This window comes from Eublepharis macularius, chromosome 2 (assembly GCF_028583425.1).
Source record: "Eublepharis macularius isolate TG4126 chromosome 2, MPM_Emac_v1.0, whole genome shotgun sequence".
NCBI lineage: Eukaryota > Metazoa > Chordata > Lepidosauria > Squamata > Eublepharidae > Eublepharis > Eublepharis macularius.
Genome location: NC_072791.1, coordinates 183,012,942 through 183,029,414, shown reverse-complemented (window position 1 = coordinate 183,029,414; position 16,473 = coordinate 183,012,942).

Sequence of the window (16,473 nt, the reverse complement as noted above, 5' to 3'; positions counted from 1 at the left end):
GGCGAACAGTTACTTTGCTATTTATTTAATAATTGACCATAAATGGAGTCAAGGAGCAAAAGAGGGGAAAAAACCATTGGAAAAAAAACCAGCACACTAAGGGCTTTTTGAAAGATTGATAAATAATGTGGAATCTCAATTAGGCGTTAGAAGGAATGCAGATATTAAAAATTTGGTCAAGAATCTAATTAGCTGGAGGTAATTAAACAGTCTCACACGGGGTCATTAATCTTTTCCACAGACCTTTGATGTTTTGCACACTGTCTTCTAGTCATTAATAAAATTCATAACACTCCTCTTTGTGGTGTTTTATCATCGTGTTTTTCTCTGTAAGAGCATAGAGCAAGTGTCATTGTATCACAAGGGCCTTACTTTAGTTAATTTCTCCCCCCCCCCCACATAGTCTTAACCCTTTCTTAAACAAAAAGAAAATCAATTTAGGCCACAAGTTTAAAAGAGATGCTTCTGATCTATATATTGAAGCTCAGCAAGTGGGTTACATTTCCAAGACAGCAGAAGCAAAAAAATTTCCGAGCATCTACAGACTATATTCTTTAATTTGTTCTTTATTTTATAACTAAGTTCATAACTCATCTTTATTTTAGTCAATAACAAGAAATTTAGGGGAAAAAACAGTTTCTTCACCTTTAGTCTTAATGAGGCTCTGTTCAGGGGAAAATATAACCTACAATATTCACTTAATTTTAGTGTTAAAAAGGAGGAGCAATTAAACATGTGAAAAGCAGAGCAGATTGTTAGAAGAGCACTGAAATAAATTTAATTTAATTTAATTTTAATTTATTATATTTATATTCTGCCCTCCCCACTTTCGCAGGCTCAGGGCGGATAACAAAATACAAATGTCACATACCATTAAAAACATCCAAAAGCATTAAATGGTACATTTAAAAACATTTAAAAGCATTAAATGGTGCAGCGGTTCTACCAGAGCAAATACATGCAATAGTAATGAGTGTGGCAACAGCATCTGTGTTCACATAGGGGTGATGGTTTAACTCCCCCCTCCACGGGTGGGGGGGACCGCCCAGCCTCAGCTATATGCCTGGCAGAATAGCTCTGTTTTACAAGCCTGGCGAAATGCAAGCAAATCTTGCCGGTCCCTAGTCTCGCAAGACAGAGCATTCTAACAGGCCGGGGCCAGGACCGAAAAGGCCCTGGCCTTGGTCGACACCAGGCGGGCCTCCCTAGGGCCAGGGACACTTAAAAGATGCTTTCCACCAGATCAGAGAATCCTCCGGGGCTCATACGGTGAGAGACGGTCCCGCAGATACATTGGTCCCAGTCCGCATAGGGCTTTGTAGGTTAACACCACAACCTTGAACCTGATTCGGTACTCCACTGGCAGCCAATGCAGCTGGTGTCGCACGGGTGTAATATGCTCCCACACCGGTGCTCCAGCAATGACCCGCGCTGCTGCATTCTGTACCAGCTTTAACCGCCAGATCAGGCCCATGGGAAGCCCAGCGTAGAGCGCGTTACAGTAATCCAACCTAGAAGTGATCATTGCTTGGACCACTGTAGTCAAGTCAAGTCAAGTTGAAAAGTGCTGATTGTGACAAATTTTATGCACAATTTTTTTTGCAAGATGCATTTAAGCACCGTTTTAGATTCTTACATTATTTAAGTATATATTTTTAAATACCATGCATAACACCTGTGTTTTAAAGTCAAAGCAATGACAAATAGTGCCTTTAGGTTGTGTGTGTGTGTGTGTGTTTTAAATAAATTGTATAAATAGGTGCATACTTTATTATACTATTTTATATGTGTATTTAAAAAAAAACTAGTTATAAACTCAATTAGGAAAAATATACATGAGAGAGAGAACTTTTAAAACTTTCTTGTTCTGCTAGATTTCATCTAGTATATTTCTTTCAAAAGACCCTTTAGTTTTGCAGAGTAAATTATAGAAGTAGCTTATTCTGTTTTCTTGTGTTAGATATTCTTGCAGTTCTTAGTGGGATGTGTTATATATTAAATTATTTGCCCTCCCATTAGGAACAAAGAGACGGACACAAAGCTTGGGTGAAACAGGGCCATCTCTGACCGATTTATTTATAATCAAATAACCTAAACTGCATAATAATGGCAAGGGTCAACTAGCGGTACAGTTAGAGCGAGGGGTCAACCAGACCTGCTCCTCGAACTGCATGGGCGAGCACCCCCTGCCCCAGGTGGAAGCCATGCATGCATGGCTGTAACCCGGCCGGCCAGGCGAATGGTTCCCCCCTTTAAAGCACCATGCACCCCAGCCGTAAAGCCCGAGGGAAGGCCTTTTCCAGGGGGTCCCAGGGCAGCCTGCCCTCTCTGCTGGCAGCCGTAAAGCCCGCCGCTGATCCGAAACAGGCCCCCATTCCCCACCAATGGGGAAATGCCACCGGGTGCCCACCGGCCCGCTCTGCCTACCCCGACTAACCTGCCACCGGCAGGGCCAAGCCTCTGCTTAGGCCCTGACGCCCCACATCTCCTGCAGGGAAAGCAACAACCCTTGCCGTAGATCGGTCAGAAATATATCATTACCCTTGACGGACAGGTGAATGCCATCGCCTCTGTAGAGGTTGGCATACGTGTCACGAATCTGCGGGTGGGGCAAATAAATACCCAGCCCAGCACACAGCGCTTTAAACATGGCCTTATTGGCCTTGCGCCTGGCACGCTCTACAGCGTCGTGATCCAAAGCCTCCCGCCAAACACGGCGTGGGAGGATGGCAGACCAGATAATGAGAACCCCAGGCCATTGCTGAGCAATGAACTTTAAGTCAGCCTGGGCCTGCATAGTAAGGGCCTTGCCTTTAACCCAACCCAAGTCGTTGCCACCTAGGTGGATAACTAAAAAGTCCGGCGGCGGGGAACACCGTCCCTCAAACAGGAGTGGCAACAGGCCCGGCCAACGCAGGCCCCGACGGCCCTGCCACTCAACCTGGGCCCAACGACTAAGGCCAAGCTGAGACCCCCACGGGGTCCTCTTGGCCTGATGCGCTGCCCAAAAGATCATACTGTGTCCGCAGATGAGGATCCGACACCTCCTTCGGCGAACCACAGCTCCTAAAGAAGAAAAGAACAATTAGCCAAAACTACAAAGGAAGCAGCAGGGGACGTACATACCCCTAATAGGCCATCGACCTCCACCGCCCCACGCCGCGAATGGCCACCTCGGGGTACCCCATCGCAGCGGCAGTGGAGGCCGCCCCTATACGAAACGAGTGTGAACAAAACTTGAAACCCTGTAGGCCAAGCTTGGCTAGTGCCCGCTCTGTGACGGACCAGAACTGGTACCTCGTAAGGGGAGTCCCATCACAGTGATGAAAAAGAAGCCCCTCCTCTGAGCCCCTGACTTTAAGAAAAGCACGCAACGCCTGTACTGGGCAAAGCTCCTCCTGGGCGCACGCCCCCAGCTGGACAACTACCCCCTTCCGACGCTGATCAGTCTTAGAGCGGCGAAGGCGGATGGAAATCCCATCCCCAACAAACTGCACGTCCCCAACCCGAAGGGCTCTATCTGACCTATCGTCCCGGGATTGGGCCACAAGCTCCCCGATCCTAAAAGCTCCAAAAAAGGCAGTAAGGGAAGCCGCATAGAAAAGAAGAGCCTCATACTTCCAGGAGCAAATCGAGCCCCACACCGCACTCAACCCACTCAGGATAGCAGGTGAAATGGGTTGCCTAGCATCAGGCCGAGACCCAGCCTCCCTAGACCACCCCTCTAACATTTTCCGTAACCTGAAGTCGCCGGTGACCTCCGAAAACCCCCGCGCCTTACTAACGAAGGCCAGAGCAGCCAAGAGTCCACGAATGGACTTCACAGCCAGGCCAGACCTCTTCCTCACCACGCAGAACTGCATCAAATGTTCCGCAGGAATGGGCCAGCACTGCTCCAAGCCAGCTTCCAACCGGAAGCTAGCAAACTGCCGCACCGCGCGATCATACGACCTTCTGGTGCTAGGAGCGATGGCTAGACGGATAGCCCTGCGTGCTTCGGCCCTCCAAGAATCCACATCTCCGAGGGTATCCGGACAGGCAAGGCGTCGGCATCTGGGGCCAATTGCCGGAACTTCTCCATCTGCTGGCGAGACAGAGCGTCCGCCACCCCATTGTCTAGCCCAGGGACGTGCCTAGCCCGAAATAATACGTTCAAACGAAGGCACCTAAGCGTAAAAAGCCTGACCAGTCGCATGACCCTGGGTGACCGGGATGACAGTGAGTTAATAACCTGGACCACAGCCATGTTGTCGCACCAAAAGTGGACCACATGATTGGCCAGCTCGTCACCCCAAATCCAAACGGCCACCAGAATCGGAAAAAATTCCAGAAACGTCATGTCCCTAAGAACATCACTGCCGTGCCATGCAACGGGCCAGGGCTCAGCGCACCAGTGCCCCCTAAAATAGACTCCAAAGCCCACAGATCCTGCAGCATCCGAGGACACCCGCAGCTCCGCTTCCAGGAGCAACTCATTCCGCCAAAAGGTGACCCCATTAAAGGAGGACAGAAATTCCTCCCAAACCCTCAGGTCATCCTTGATCCCAAGGGACAGCCAAATCCTGTGATGTGGCAGCCGCAATCCGGACATCACATCACATAAACGCCGCAGGAAGGGGCGCCCCGGCGCCACAGCCTTGCAGGCGAAATTGAGGTGGCCCACCAGCTGCTGTAGCTCAAGCAAGGAAGCCTTCCTCTTTTCCCTGAGAACCGCCAGGCGCGCCCGAAGGTCGTCCACCTTCGCCTGTGGCAGCCGGAAGGTCTGTTGAACAGTATCAATTTCAATACCCAGGTAAGTCAAAACCTGGGTGGGCCCTTCAGTCTTTTCATGGGCAAGGGGAACGCCAAGTTCTCCTGCCAACGCTATAAAGCCAGCCAGCAACCGGGCACATTGCCCGGACCCTTGGGGCCCGCAAAAAATAAAATCATCCAAATAGTGGGCGGAGTCACGGCATTTCAGCCTGTGACGCAGTGCCCACTCCAAAAAGGTACTGAATTTCTCAAAGGCCGAGCATGAAACAGAGCACCCCATAGGGAGGGCCCTGTCCATGTAGGACTGGCCCTCAAATGTGAAACCCAGCAACTCAAAATCCAATGGGTGGACAGGCAAAAGACGAAAGGCCGACTTAATGTCGCATTTCGCCATTTCGGCCCCAAAACCATTGCGCTTTACCATAGCCACCGCCTCGTCAAAGGACGTGTACCGTGTCAGACTGTGGCTAAATAAGGTACTCTCTGCAAGATTCCTTTTAGAAACAAGAATAAGTCCAATGTCTGGCAAAGGAAGCTTTATTGCAGAAAAGGTCCATTATAGTCCACTGTCCTGAATAGGAGACTCAGGATGGTACATGATCATTGTTACCAATGAAGAGCAAGCATAGGATACAGAGTAACAATACCCATCTGGAACAGCCTCCCCCCACAGTTCTCAAAACAACATCTTTCAGTCCTGGGAAGCTGCTCTCCTTCAAGGCCAATGCCTGGTGGAACGGTGTTAGACAAAACAGTCCTCTGGTGGGAATGCTGCCTGGGAACTGGTGCACCTGAGGAGAAAACACTTAAACACTAAAAGCATTAGAAAATGGAGTCAGTATAGTTAAGATATATACTGGACCTGACATTTCTGCCCCCCTTAAAATAGATCCCCCCCTGGTTTATATGGGTAGCGAGCATGAAAAGCTTTGGTCAATCTAGGAGCATGAACATGTGCAGAGTTCACCCATTCATCGTAACCAGAATCAAAGTCCTTCCACCTAATGAGGTAAAAAAGCTGATTTCTCTTGATTCTAGAGTCCAAAATTTGTTGTACTTCATAGTGTATTTGGTCGTCAATTAAAGTTGGAATGGGTGGAGCTTTGATATGCCATTTGTTGTCGGTGGGAGCTTTCTTCAAAAGGCTGACATGGAACGTATCATGCACATGGCGAAGGTTCTTGGGCAATGTTACAGCAACAGTCACTTTATTTATTACCTTGCGCACAGGAAAAGGTCCTAAGAATTTCAGAGCGAGTTTGCGGCTTGTCTGAGCTAGCTTTAGGTTCTTTGTGGAAATATACACATGGTCTCCTGGTTGTAATTCCCATTCGGCCACACGATGGCGATCTGCGTACTTTTTGTAATCCAGTTTGGCTTTTTCAAGGTGTCTCTTAATGATAGTCCATTGCTGCACCGCCTCCCCCCACCATGAGGATACATCTGGCAATTTAGAGGAATGGAGAGGGGGTGCGTCCAAAGGGAAGGGATTGAAGTGAGTCCCATATACAATTTTGAAGGGGGCTTCTCCCGTTGAAGCGTGTACACTGTTGTTATAGGAGAATTCAGCTAGAGGGAGAAGGTCCACCCAGTTATCTTGTTGAAAATTGATGTAGCAACGAAGGAACTGTTCTAATATTTGGTTTGTTTTTTCGGATTGCCCGTCGGTTTGTGGGTGGTGGCTTGAACTGATACCTTGTTCAATATTCAACATTTTCAAAAGCTCCCGCCAGAAGTTGGCAACGAACTGTCCGCCGCGATCCGAAATCACCTTGGACGGAAAAGAATGTAATTTTACGATGTGTTTTAGAAACAGATCCGCTAGTTTTCGAGCGGAGGGTATAGTAGTACAGGGGATAAAATGGGCTTGTTTGGAGAACAGATCTACCACCACTAAAATACAATTATGTCCTTTTGAAAGAGGTAGATCAGTGATAAAGTCCATGGAGATTACTTCCCAGGGCCTGTTCGGTGTTTCCAATGGTTGCAGAAGACCCGGAGGTTTCCCTTTTCTGGTTTTAGCGCTGAGGCAAACAGGGCAGGAACTAACGTATTGGGAAATGTCTTTGCGCATGCCCGGCCACCAGAATTGTCTTTGAACTAGGTGTAAAGTTTTCAGATACCCATAATGTCCAGCAGTGGGAGCATCATGACAGCGCTGCAAGATTTCCAACTTAAGGCTGTCCGGGACATAAAACTTGCTCCCAGCTAGCCAATCCCCCTGTGGGGATTGGGTTAGTTTGTTTCGCGGAGCTTTATTCCCCTCCTTCTCCACTTCAGTTTTAAGTTTCGATTTCCATTCTTGGTCGGCCGGGAGGGGCTGCTTAGCGCGGCTGCGAGTAGTCACCACGCCCCCAAGTTGCTTAGGCGAGAAGACCGTGTCGACCGTCTCCGCCCGCTTGCTCTTATGTTGGGGCATGCGCGACAGGGCGTCCGCCAAAAAGTTAGTTTTGCCCGGGAGATAATTGAGGGTGAAGTTGAATTTGGAAAAGAATTCCGCCCACCGCAATTGCTTGGCATTCAGTCTGCGGGGGCTTCGGAGGGCCTCCAAATTTTTATGATCTGTCCAGACCTCGAAAGGGTATCTCGCCCCCTCCAGCCAATGCCTCCAGTTAGTGAGAGCTGCTTTCACTGCAAAGGCCTCCTTCTCCCACACATTCCAATTCCTTTCTGCCTCTGAGAACTTTCTAGACAAGAATGCACAAGGCCGCAATTTCCCATCCTCCCCCTTCTGCAGCAAAACCCCCCCTATCGCCGTATCGCTGGCGTCGACCTGTACTATGAAGGGGGACTGTTCGTTGGGGTGGGAGAGGATGGGTTCCGTTACAAATTGCTTTTTAAGGCATTCGAAGGCCGTTTGGCAATCAAGGGTCCATTGTAGTTTAGCAGAGGGTTTTTTGGCTTGGTCCCCTTTCGCTTTGGTTTTTAGCAATTCTGTTAAGGGGAGTGTGATTTGGGCGAAATTTGCTATGAAGTCTCTATAGAAGTTGGCAAAACCCAGGAAGGATTGCAGTTCTTTGCGGGTGGTGGGCGTTTGCCAATCCTGGATCGCCTGTATTTTGGCTGGATCCATTTTCAACCCCTCTTGTGAGATACAATACCCAAGGTAAGTGAGTTCGGTTTTATGGAATTCACATTTGGACAATTTGATGGGCAGTTTATTCTTCATCAAGGTGGCCAGGACCTTTTGTACCATTTGAACATGTTCTTCCTCGGTGTCAGAATAAATTAAAACATCATCAAGGTACACCACCACCCCTTTGTACAGAAATTCATGTAGAACTTCGTTTATCATGGACATGAATACAGACGGGGCTCCCGTCAATCCAAAAGGCATAACTAAGTATTCATATTGTCCGAGGGGCGTATTAAACGCGGTTTTCCACTCATCCCCTGCCTTGATACGAACGTGGAAGTAAGCATCTTTTAGATCTAATTTCGTAAAGATCTTACCTTGGGCCACGACGTTGAGAAGGTCTCGGATGAGCGGTATAGGATAGGCGTTGTTGGTGGACACTGCATTTAGTCCTCGGAAATCCGTGCACAGTCTAAGTCCCCCATCCTTCTTTTTCACGAAGAGAACTGGAGCGGCGTGGGAACTAGAGGCTGGGCGGATGAACCCTCGTTGGAGGTTGGTGTCGATGAATTTCCGGAGCTCTTCACGTTCATGGAGACTCATGGGGTAGAGCCTCCCTTTGGGTAGTGAGGCTCCTGGTAAAATTTCCACCGCACAGTCCGTTCGTCGATGCGGGGGCAGCGTGTCCGCTTCCTCCTCCGAGAAAGCGTTTAGAAAAGGCCAGTAAGGTTCGGGTATTTGGTTGACTTCTTCTTGGGTAAGGAGGGCCTTTTCTTTCTGAGTAGGGTCTTCGCCCCAGTTTTGATTCCAACGGTGAAGTTTACAGTTGGCATGATTGAAGGTAATACATCCTTGAGCCCAGTCTATGTAGGGATTGTGATCACATAGCCATTTGCTGCCTAGAATTAACGGGTACTTGGCAGTAGAGCTGATGACAAAGGACCTCTTTTCCCAATGCTGTCCCATGCCTGTGATCACCGGGATGGTTTCAGTTGTGACCGGATTCATGTTGGTACCATCCATTTGTTCAAAAATTACTGGATTTTGTAATTCCCGAGTTGGTAAGACTAGTCCATTGACTAGAGCTGGGGCTATGATATCTCTTGAGCAACCCGAGTCAATAAGAGCTTGCACCCGAATGTGCATTTTTCTCTCTGGGTTGATTAAAGTCACTGGCATGAATAAAATGGACCCAGGTGGCCGGTTCCGTGCAGGGACGGGCTTGGGGCGGATCTGTCGTTTGGGCCCTTTTACGACAGATCCATCTCGTTTCCCGACTGGGGACTTTCTGGATTGACTTCTGCAGATGGGGAAGCGGGATCGTATTCCATAACTTCTTCCGCTTCCAGCCCTCTTTCTGAGGCTGGCCTTTGGGAAGCGCCGCGGCCTCTGTTTGCTCGTGGAGCTGGAGTCGGGCGTTGGAGCGTAGGGAACGGAGCAAGGGTTGGACGCCGTAATTGGAGCGGAGGTCTTTGCACAGGCCGGTAGGGGCATTGTGCTGCAAAGTGACCAGCCTGTCCGCATTGCAAACACAGCCCTTGTTGCCATCTAGCATCTCTCGCTCCACGGGTGGCGTAGCCAGCTCCCCGAGCTCCCTTCTGTAAGGTCAATGGTCTTCTTTGTCCCGTTTGTTGTTGTTGCTCAACCAAACGGACTTCTAAAATGCGATTTTCCACTTCGCAAACAAGTTGAATCCAACCTAACAGCGTAGGGGGATTGTCTTGCATGAGGGCTCTGTCCAAAAGTCTCGGATTAAGTCCTTGTTTGAACAGAATAATTTTTGTGGACTCCTCACACCTGGGGCACTTGGCAGCCAATTGTCGGAATTTCGTGATATAGTCTCTCGCTGCCATGCTGCCCTGCTTAATGGCCTGCAATTCTGTTCGGGCCCTGGTTTCCTCTAAGGGATCTTCATATTGTGCTCTAATAGCATCCACCAACCCCTGGAGAGTATCGAGTTCTGGGGCCCCGATATTATATAGTCCTACGTACCAGTCCGCTGCTTTCCCTTGTAAGCGGGAGCCGAGGTGTTCAATTTGGCTGGCCTCGCTGCCGAAGAGGTGTCCCCACCGGTTGAAGAATTGCACGACTTGCACTAGAAAAAAGCCCAGCTTGGAGGGATCCCCGTCAAAAGTGGCGTCCAGTTTCACCCAACCCATTGGGAGGTCTTGCCTCGGAGCCGGGGCTGGGTAGAAGTCCGCCGGAAGCCTCAATGGCACTTGAGGTATGAGGGGACCCGGTTGTGCTGGCGGTGGCCTCACCGGTTGAGCCGGGGGTGCCGGCCTCGGCTGGGCTGGCGGTGGTGCTCTCGGCAGGGCTGGTGGCGGTGCTCTCGGCAGGGCTGGTGGCAATGCCGGAGGTGCTGGCCGTAGCGGTTGAGGTGCTGGCGGTTGAGGTTGGTGTGGCGGAGTAATAATCGGCCGCTGAGGGGTGGGTTGGTGGGGTCGCAGGGGTGTAGGTCCCATCGGTTGGGTCGGAGGCGGTCTTACGGGTTGTTCCAGTGGCAAACGTATCGGCTGCAGCGGCGGGGTTAGTTGTGGTCGAAGCGGAAGGGGCCGCAGCGGCGAAGGCCGAATGGGTGGAAGGCCGCGCGGGCTTGCCCCTCCGGGCGTTGTTGTTCTGGGAAGCGTCGGCTGGCCTTTTGGCGCTGGTAGACCATCTCCCGGAGGTTGCCCGACGGGAACAGTTTCGCGCGGTTGACCAGGGGCTCCCTCCCCTGATGGAGCCACGGGTGCTCCCGCTTGGCCCGGCCGGACCGTTTTCGGGGAAGTATGGGGGGGTATCACCGGTGTATCACTTGGCTTTTCCTCCCCTTCCGTAGGCCTCTCAACGGGGGTCTCGTCTGGCGGCACATCCCCTCCCGTGATAGGAGGTTCGATGGGAGTCTCACCGGATGGCACAACCGGGTGGTCCCTTCTCGGTGGAGTTTCCCGCTGAGGGGGAAGTTCCTTGGGTTGTTCTCCCGATTCGCCAGGATAGGTGCCCCCCCCGCCGGTAGGCGACGACCGCTGCTGAACTTCCTCCATCGGATAGGAGATGACACTTTGAAGGGTAGCTATCTGTATCGCCATCTCTTCGGGAGACAGTCTTTCCCCTGCCCCCATTGAGGAAATTAAATGAATGGCGTGAGCCAAGCTTTCTTCCATGTCCATCAGCTTAGCTTCTAATTGTTGTATACGACTTGGCCCTGGTTGTTCGCTCAGGGAACCTTCATTCGCTGTACTCACCGGAGAGAAAGGACCCCACGGAGGAGGGTCCCCTTGAACTATTCGCGACCTCGCGGCTAGAATTCCCTTGGCCATACCCGTCACGGCCGAGATGCTGGTATCTACCGCATAGGTGCGACCTCGTATCTGCTCCCAACTTGGTTCAGGGACTTCCGTTGGCTCCTTCCACGGGGCAAGTTCGGAATAATCCCAACTCAGGGCGCCTCGGCGAGACGTGTTCCCCTCCATCTGCTCAAACGTCCTGTTCCAATATCGCCATGGTTGGCTGCTATCTAGTTCCGGGACGGTTTCTAGGCTTCGGCGCCCGTCCATCGAGACTCGTGGATGGAGTCCACCTGCCCGGCGCTCTCTGGTTTCTCGGGGTCTGGCTCCCCACTCCGACGGGGTGGGCACCGAGATCAAGGGGAGAGCGGTTGCTTTCGGCCTTGCCCCAAGATTGCTTTCGGTCTCGTTTCGAGTACTGAAGTCGATGAGAGGCAGGGTAGAAGTGGAGGCTCCGGTTCCGTTCCCGGTTGCTCCCAGCTCCTGGGAGTCTTGGGTTTGCACCGGTTGATTGTCGGGAGACGCATACGGATCAAACAAAGGATCCCTGTCCGGGACAACCTTGGATTCTGCTGGGCCCGACGCAGACATGATTGGTAACAAAATGTCAGACTGTGGCTAAATAAGGTACTCTCTGCAAGATTCCTTTTAGAAACAAGAATAAGTCCAATGTCTGGCAAAGGAAGCTTTATTGCAGAAAAGGTCCATTATAGTCCACTGTCCTGAATAGGAGACTCAGGATGGTACATGATCATTGTTACCAATGAAGAGCAAGCATAGGATACAGAGTAACAATACCCATCTGGAACAGCCTCCCCCCACAGTTCTCAAAACAACATCTTTCAGTCCTGGGAAGCTGCTCTCCTTCAAGGCCAATGCCTGGTGGAACGGTGTTAGACAAAACAGTCCTCTGGTGGGAATGCTGCCTGGGAACTGGTGCACCTGAGGAGAAAACACTTAAACACTAAAAGCATTAGAAAATGGAGTCAGTATAGTTAAGATATATACTGGACCTGACATACCGCACCGTACACAGGTGCTCAGGGATAGCGTCATTAACGGACCCACCCCTGGGGAAGGACAGGTGGTGAATTAAACGGTACTCCCCAGCTGCCTTCTTGGGAACTACTCCCAAAGGGGAGACCCTGAGATTGGGGACTGGGGGAGAATGGAAAGGGCCCAAGACTCGGCCCTCAGCACATTCCTTCCTAATTTTCTTCCTAACTACCTCCTCCATACCAACCACCGAACGCAGGTTGGCTGACATGAAGGGGGCCCGCGGACCCTGAAAAGGAATCCTAAAACCAAAACCAAACCCTTCTAACAAAAACTGAGCGGATTCCTTGTCAGGATAACCCTGTAACAGCTTATGAAGCACCTTCAGCCTTATGGGTGTTGGACCCCTTTTCAGGTGGAGGCTTCCACTGCCCGCCCCCAGGCCGGGTACCGCCTCCTCGCGGACGGGGGCGAGGACAAGCCGAGAAGGCATGAGGGCCTTTGCAGCGAGGGCACTCGTGCTTAAACCCACACCCCCTCCTGGCACACACCCCTTGGTATGCGAAGTCCCAGCAAAGCAGCCGGGGCTGAACCGACTGCCCCGCAGAGGCACGGGAGCCAGGAGGGGAGGAGAGCCTCTGCACCAAATGCCCACTATCTGACCTGTCGCCCAGATTGGGCTTGGCTGGCGCCATAAGCTGCAGCCAAAGCTGCTGGTGAATGCGGTCCCAGGGAAGCGTGGGATCCACCGCAGCGCGCATACGGAACTCTTCGTCGTACTGCATCCAAGCAGCCCCGACAAATTCCGTATGTGCCCGATAGACTATATCAATGTATTGAAACAGAGGAGCCGTCCTCTGCGGCTGGGCCCGTGCTATCACTCCAGCATAGATTAACATCCCAGGCAACCAGTTAGCCCAGGTGCGGTCAATCTTTCGCCGCTTCAGCCGTTCCTTATCGCGGTCATCCATGTCATCTTTATCCTTCTTTTCCAGCTCACGGAAAAGGAGGGTAAAGACATCCACGAATTCACCACGCAGTATCTTGTCCCTAGTAGCGGGAGTCAAGTGGTCGCCTAATGGCAAAGCAGTGTCTCCAAACGGCATGGCCCTGTAGGGCATGACCCCCAGGGACTGGTAATAGGGGTTAGCCGCAACCGGGGGCCACATCCACTGCGGCTGCCCTAAAGGGTGACTGCCCAGAGCCTGGACCGACGCACCTGCCAGAGCTGCCCCAGAAGCTGGAGACCCGACACCGGCCTGCAGCGGCGGGGGCTGAGAGCCCCAGTATTGCCAAGAGCTAGGAAAGCTCTGCGCCCCCTGGTACGCACAACCCGGCCAGGGTGGAACGCTCCCAGCCGGGTTAACCTGGGACCCAACAGACTGTGTTGGGGGGATCCAGCTGGATGGCCCGGGCACACTGACCGGCCCCCAAGGCCAAATGTAAGAGGTGTTTGGTGCAGGCAGCTTACCCTCCATTTCAGGTTGGTCTACTACCACAGCAACGGGGGGCTCTTCCACAGTCTCCGACGCCTCCTGCGCTTCTGGCTCCACGGCCCCACCAGGTTCACCGCCAACGGACCGACCTGACGCAGCATTGTCCATATCTGCGGAACCTTCAAGGGCAGACAAACAAGTTAAAACCTCCCTCTGAAAAGTGGCAGATGAGACCCGCTTGGTGGCCCTCTGTGCCCTGGAAACCGCAGGTTGCCTATAGCTAGCTCCCTTACTTCTCTCAAGGGCGGCCAACTTGGCAAGAATTTCCTGCCTCGCAGCTTCCCCGTCATCCTCATCAGAGGAAGACGCAGGCAACACCTGCGCAGCCGCAGGGCGCTTAGCAGGCTGCTTGCCCTTACTGACACCCACCCCCTTTTTGGGTGGCATGGCTAAGGACGGGAAGGGGCAGTGCAGCCTAACGCTGACTGTACACTCCCTGCAGCAGAAAAGCTCCCTATACCCTTTCTAAGACAAAATATACACAAGGGTGAGAGGGAAGGACGTTGATGCCCTACCCAAGGAGCCTTAGCTAGCCCCCAACACTGACAGGAGGGGGGGGCTTGGCGGGGGGCGACCCGGCTGAAAACCAGCCCCTACCTGGTCCCAACTAAAGCCACCCTGGGCCCACAAACTGTGGGACTAGTGGGGGGGGGCGCAAGGGATCAGAGGGCCCAACCCCTCCCAACTGAACAGAACGCCCGGAACCCCGGGGCAAGGGCCGCAGAACAAGCCCAGGTGAAAAGCCGCGGCAAAGCTGCCGGCCGCCGAGGCGCAACGCGCCGATGGTGCGGCCGCGAAATCGCAGCCGCAGCAGAAGCCGCCGGGCGCCGGGCCCTCGAGGCCGAAACGGCATCGGATCCCCCGGCGCACGTGCGGCAAGGCCCCAACACGCGCGGCCGCTTTCCTACTCCTCCTCACTCTTCCTCTTTTTTTTTTTATATAAAGAAATAAAGAAGGGGTGGGGGAAGCGCCGGACTCCGCTGCTTCCCAACGCGCTCCTCCGCTCCCTGATCGCAGCCTCTGGGCCGAAAGCCTCCTGCTCCGGCCTAAGCAAGCTGTGGCTGCAGAGGGACACCCTCTCTCCACAAGCTTGCGAAGAAACTGCGCCACAGGAAGAGGCTGGGGCCGGCTTAAGCAGCCGGCCACGCCTCCCCTTAGCCCCGGATGCCCAAGGAGGTCCGCCTCTTTCTCCCGGCGCGAGGGCAAAGCACGGCACCCGGGTAAGCGCGCGAGCACGCCCCCGGGGGGTGCCGATTTAGCACTACACTGTTTAAAGATTATACCAATCAAACTTCCAAATTTAAGAACAGATGTGTGGCATTGGCTGTATTATGCAGCAGTTAGTGCTACTTAGCGGTTCTTAACTTTGGAGAAATCTGAACAATTTCTGATGGAGAAACTTAAAAATATACATATGAAATATATGTTGCTTTATTTTAATCCCATGGGATTGGCTTCTAACCTATGAGTGGTAAGACTTCACGGAAGGGAACTTTGCTAGCTTCCCCTCCCAATATGTGAGGTTGGAGCATCAAAATTAAGTCATCAAATATAATAACACAGCTCCTTGTTACTTTATGAAAATCAGACACTTATCACAACAGCATATATATTGGCCAGAGCACAGGCTCTAGTCCTCCATCTCAGGGCTGAACTAGCTGAAGAAGATAGCGTGCAGCCTATATCCAGAGGAAGGACTCACTGGGTCTGCACTTAACTAATGGTTGTAAAATAATGCTAGTTGCACTTCAAGTCTGTGAACACTCCCTCCTCAATTCATTTGTGTTCATTCTATAGTGCTCCTTTACTTTCTTTTTAAGGGAGTGAGAGGACTGTTAATTCCTCAAAGAAGAGCAAGATGCCTTTTCCGAAGTTGCATAGTATGACTCAGCAGCATGGTTAATGAAATTTGCAGAGACATTGTCCCTGAACATATTTTGTTTGAATTCCTTTGATTACATGTGTGGCATTAGGGTGTGCATTACAAAATTCGCGAGCTGAAAATATATATGAAAATCCCTGTTTTGAGTTGATACTATGATTTTCTGGAATGATAACACAAATCTGGGCTTCTTAGGCATTATAAAAAACATTCTTAGAATAATTAGTGTTGCCTTTTGTGTTCAGGTGCTTATGATCAGGCATTTCGTTTTCCTTTGATTCTTTAAATTTCCCAGACAGTGGCATTTCCCCCTTTCAATCAGATCCTTGCAAGGGATCAGGAAGTGAGTGTTCCTAGTCAATCACCTTTGGAGACAAGCCTCAGAGAAGGAATTTCCATGGAAGAATTTACACCAAGTTGTTCCATGTACTGTTCTAAATTCATGCAAATAGCTGGGTTCTTTAGCATCAAGGAAAAGGATGGGAGGGAGGAGGAAGCAACAGCTCTCCTTCTTTACCCATGGTTGCCCTCATCAGCAAAATCTAATTCTATGGATTTTAAACAATGTTCTTGGAACTGATGTGTGACTCTGATCAAAGTGGTGAATTCATAAATAAATATATCCTGTAGTTTAGCCCTTGGACTTCCCCACATTGTAGGGTCCCCACCACCTCCTCCTGCAACTCCTTAAATAGTAACAGTAGTAATTGAGATACCCCTGTTGTAGATGGCCACTGTGAAGATATGTGTCTCGTAGCAATTGGACAGTTGATTCCTCACATGCTATCACTTTTTTTTTGAAAAATGAACTAGTCTCAAAAATTGCAGAGGTGGAGTAAGGATTCTGCTAAGGAAATCTCTGTTACTTTGGGAAAGGGAAAATGAACCACAAGAAAGGGCAGCAAACACAGAGTTTTCAGCTGAAAGTCATTTTTTCTATAATTGTCAGTTAGTCTAAAATTACATGAAAAAAATGGATGCAGACAGGGTTTTTTTTTAAAA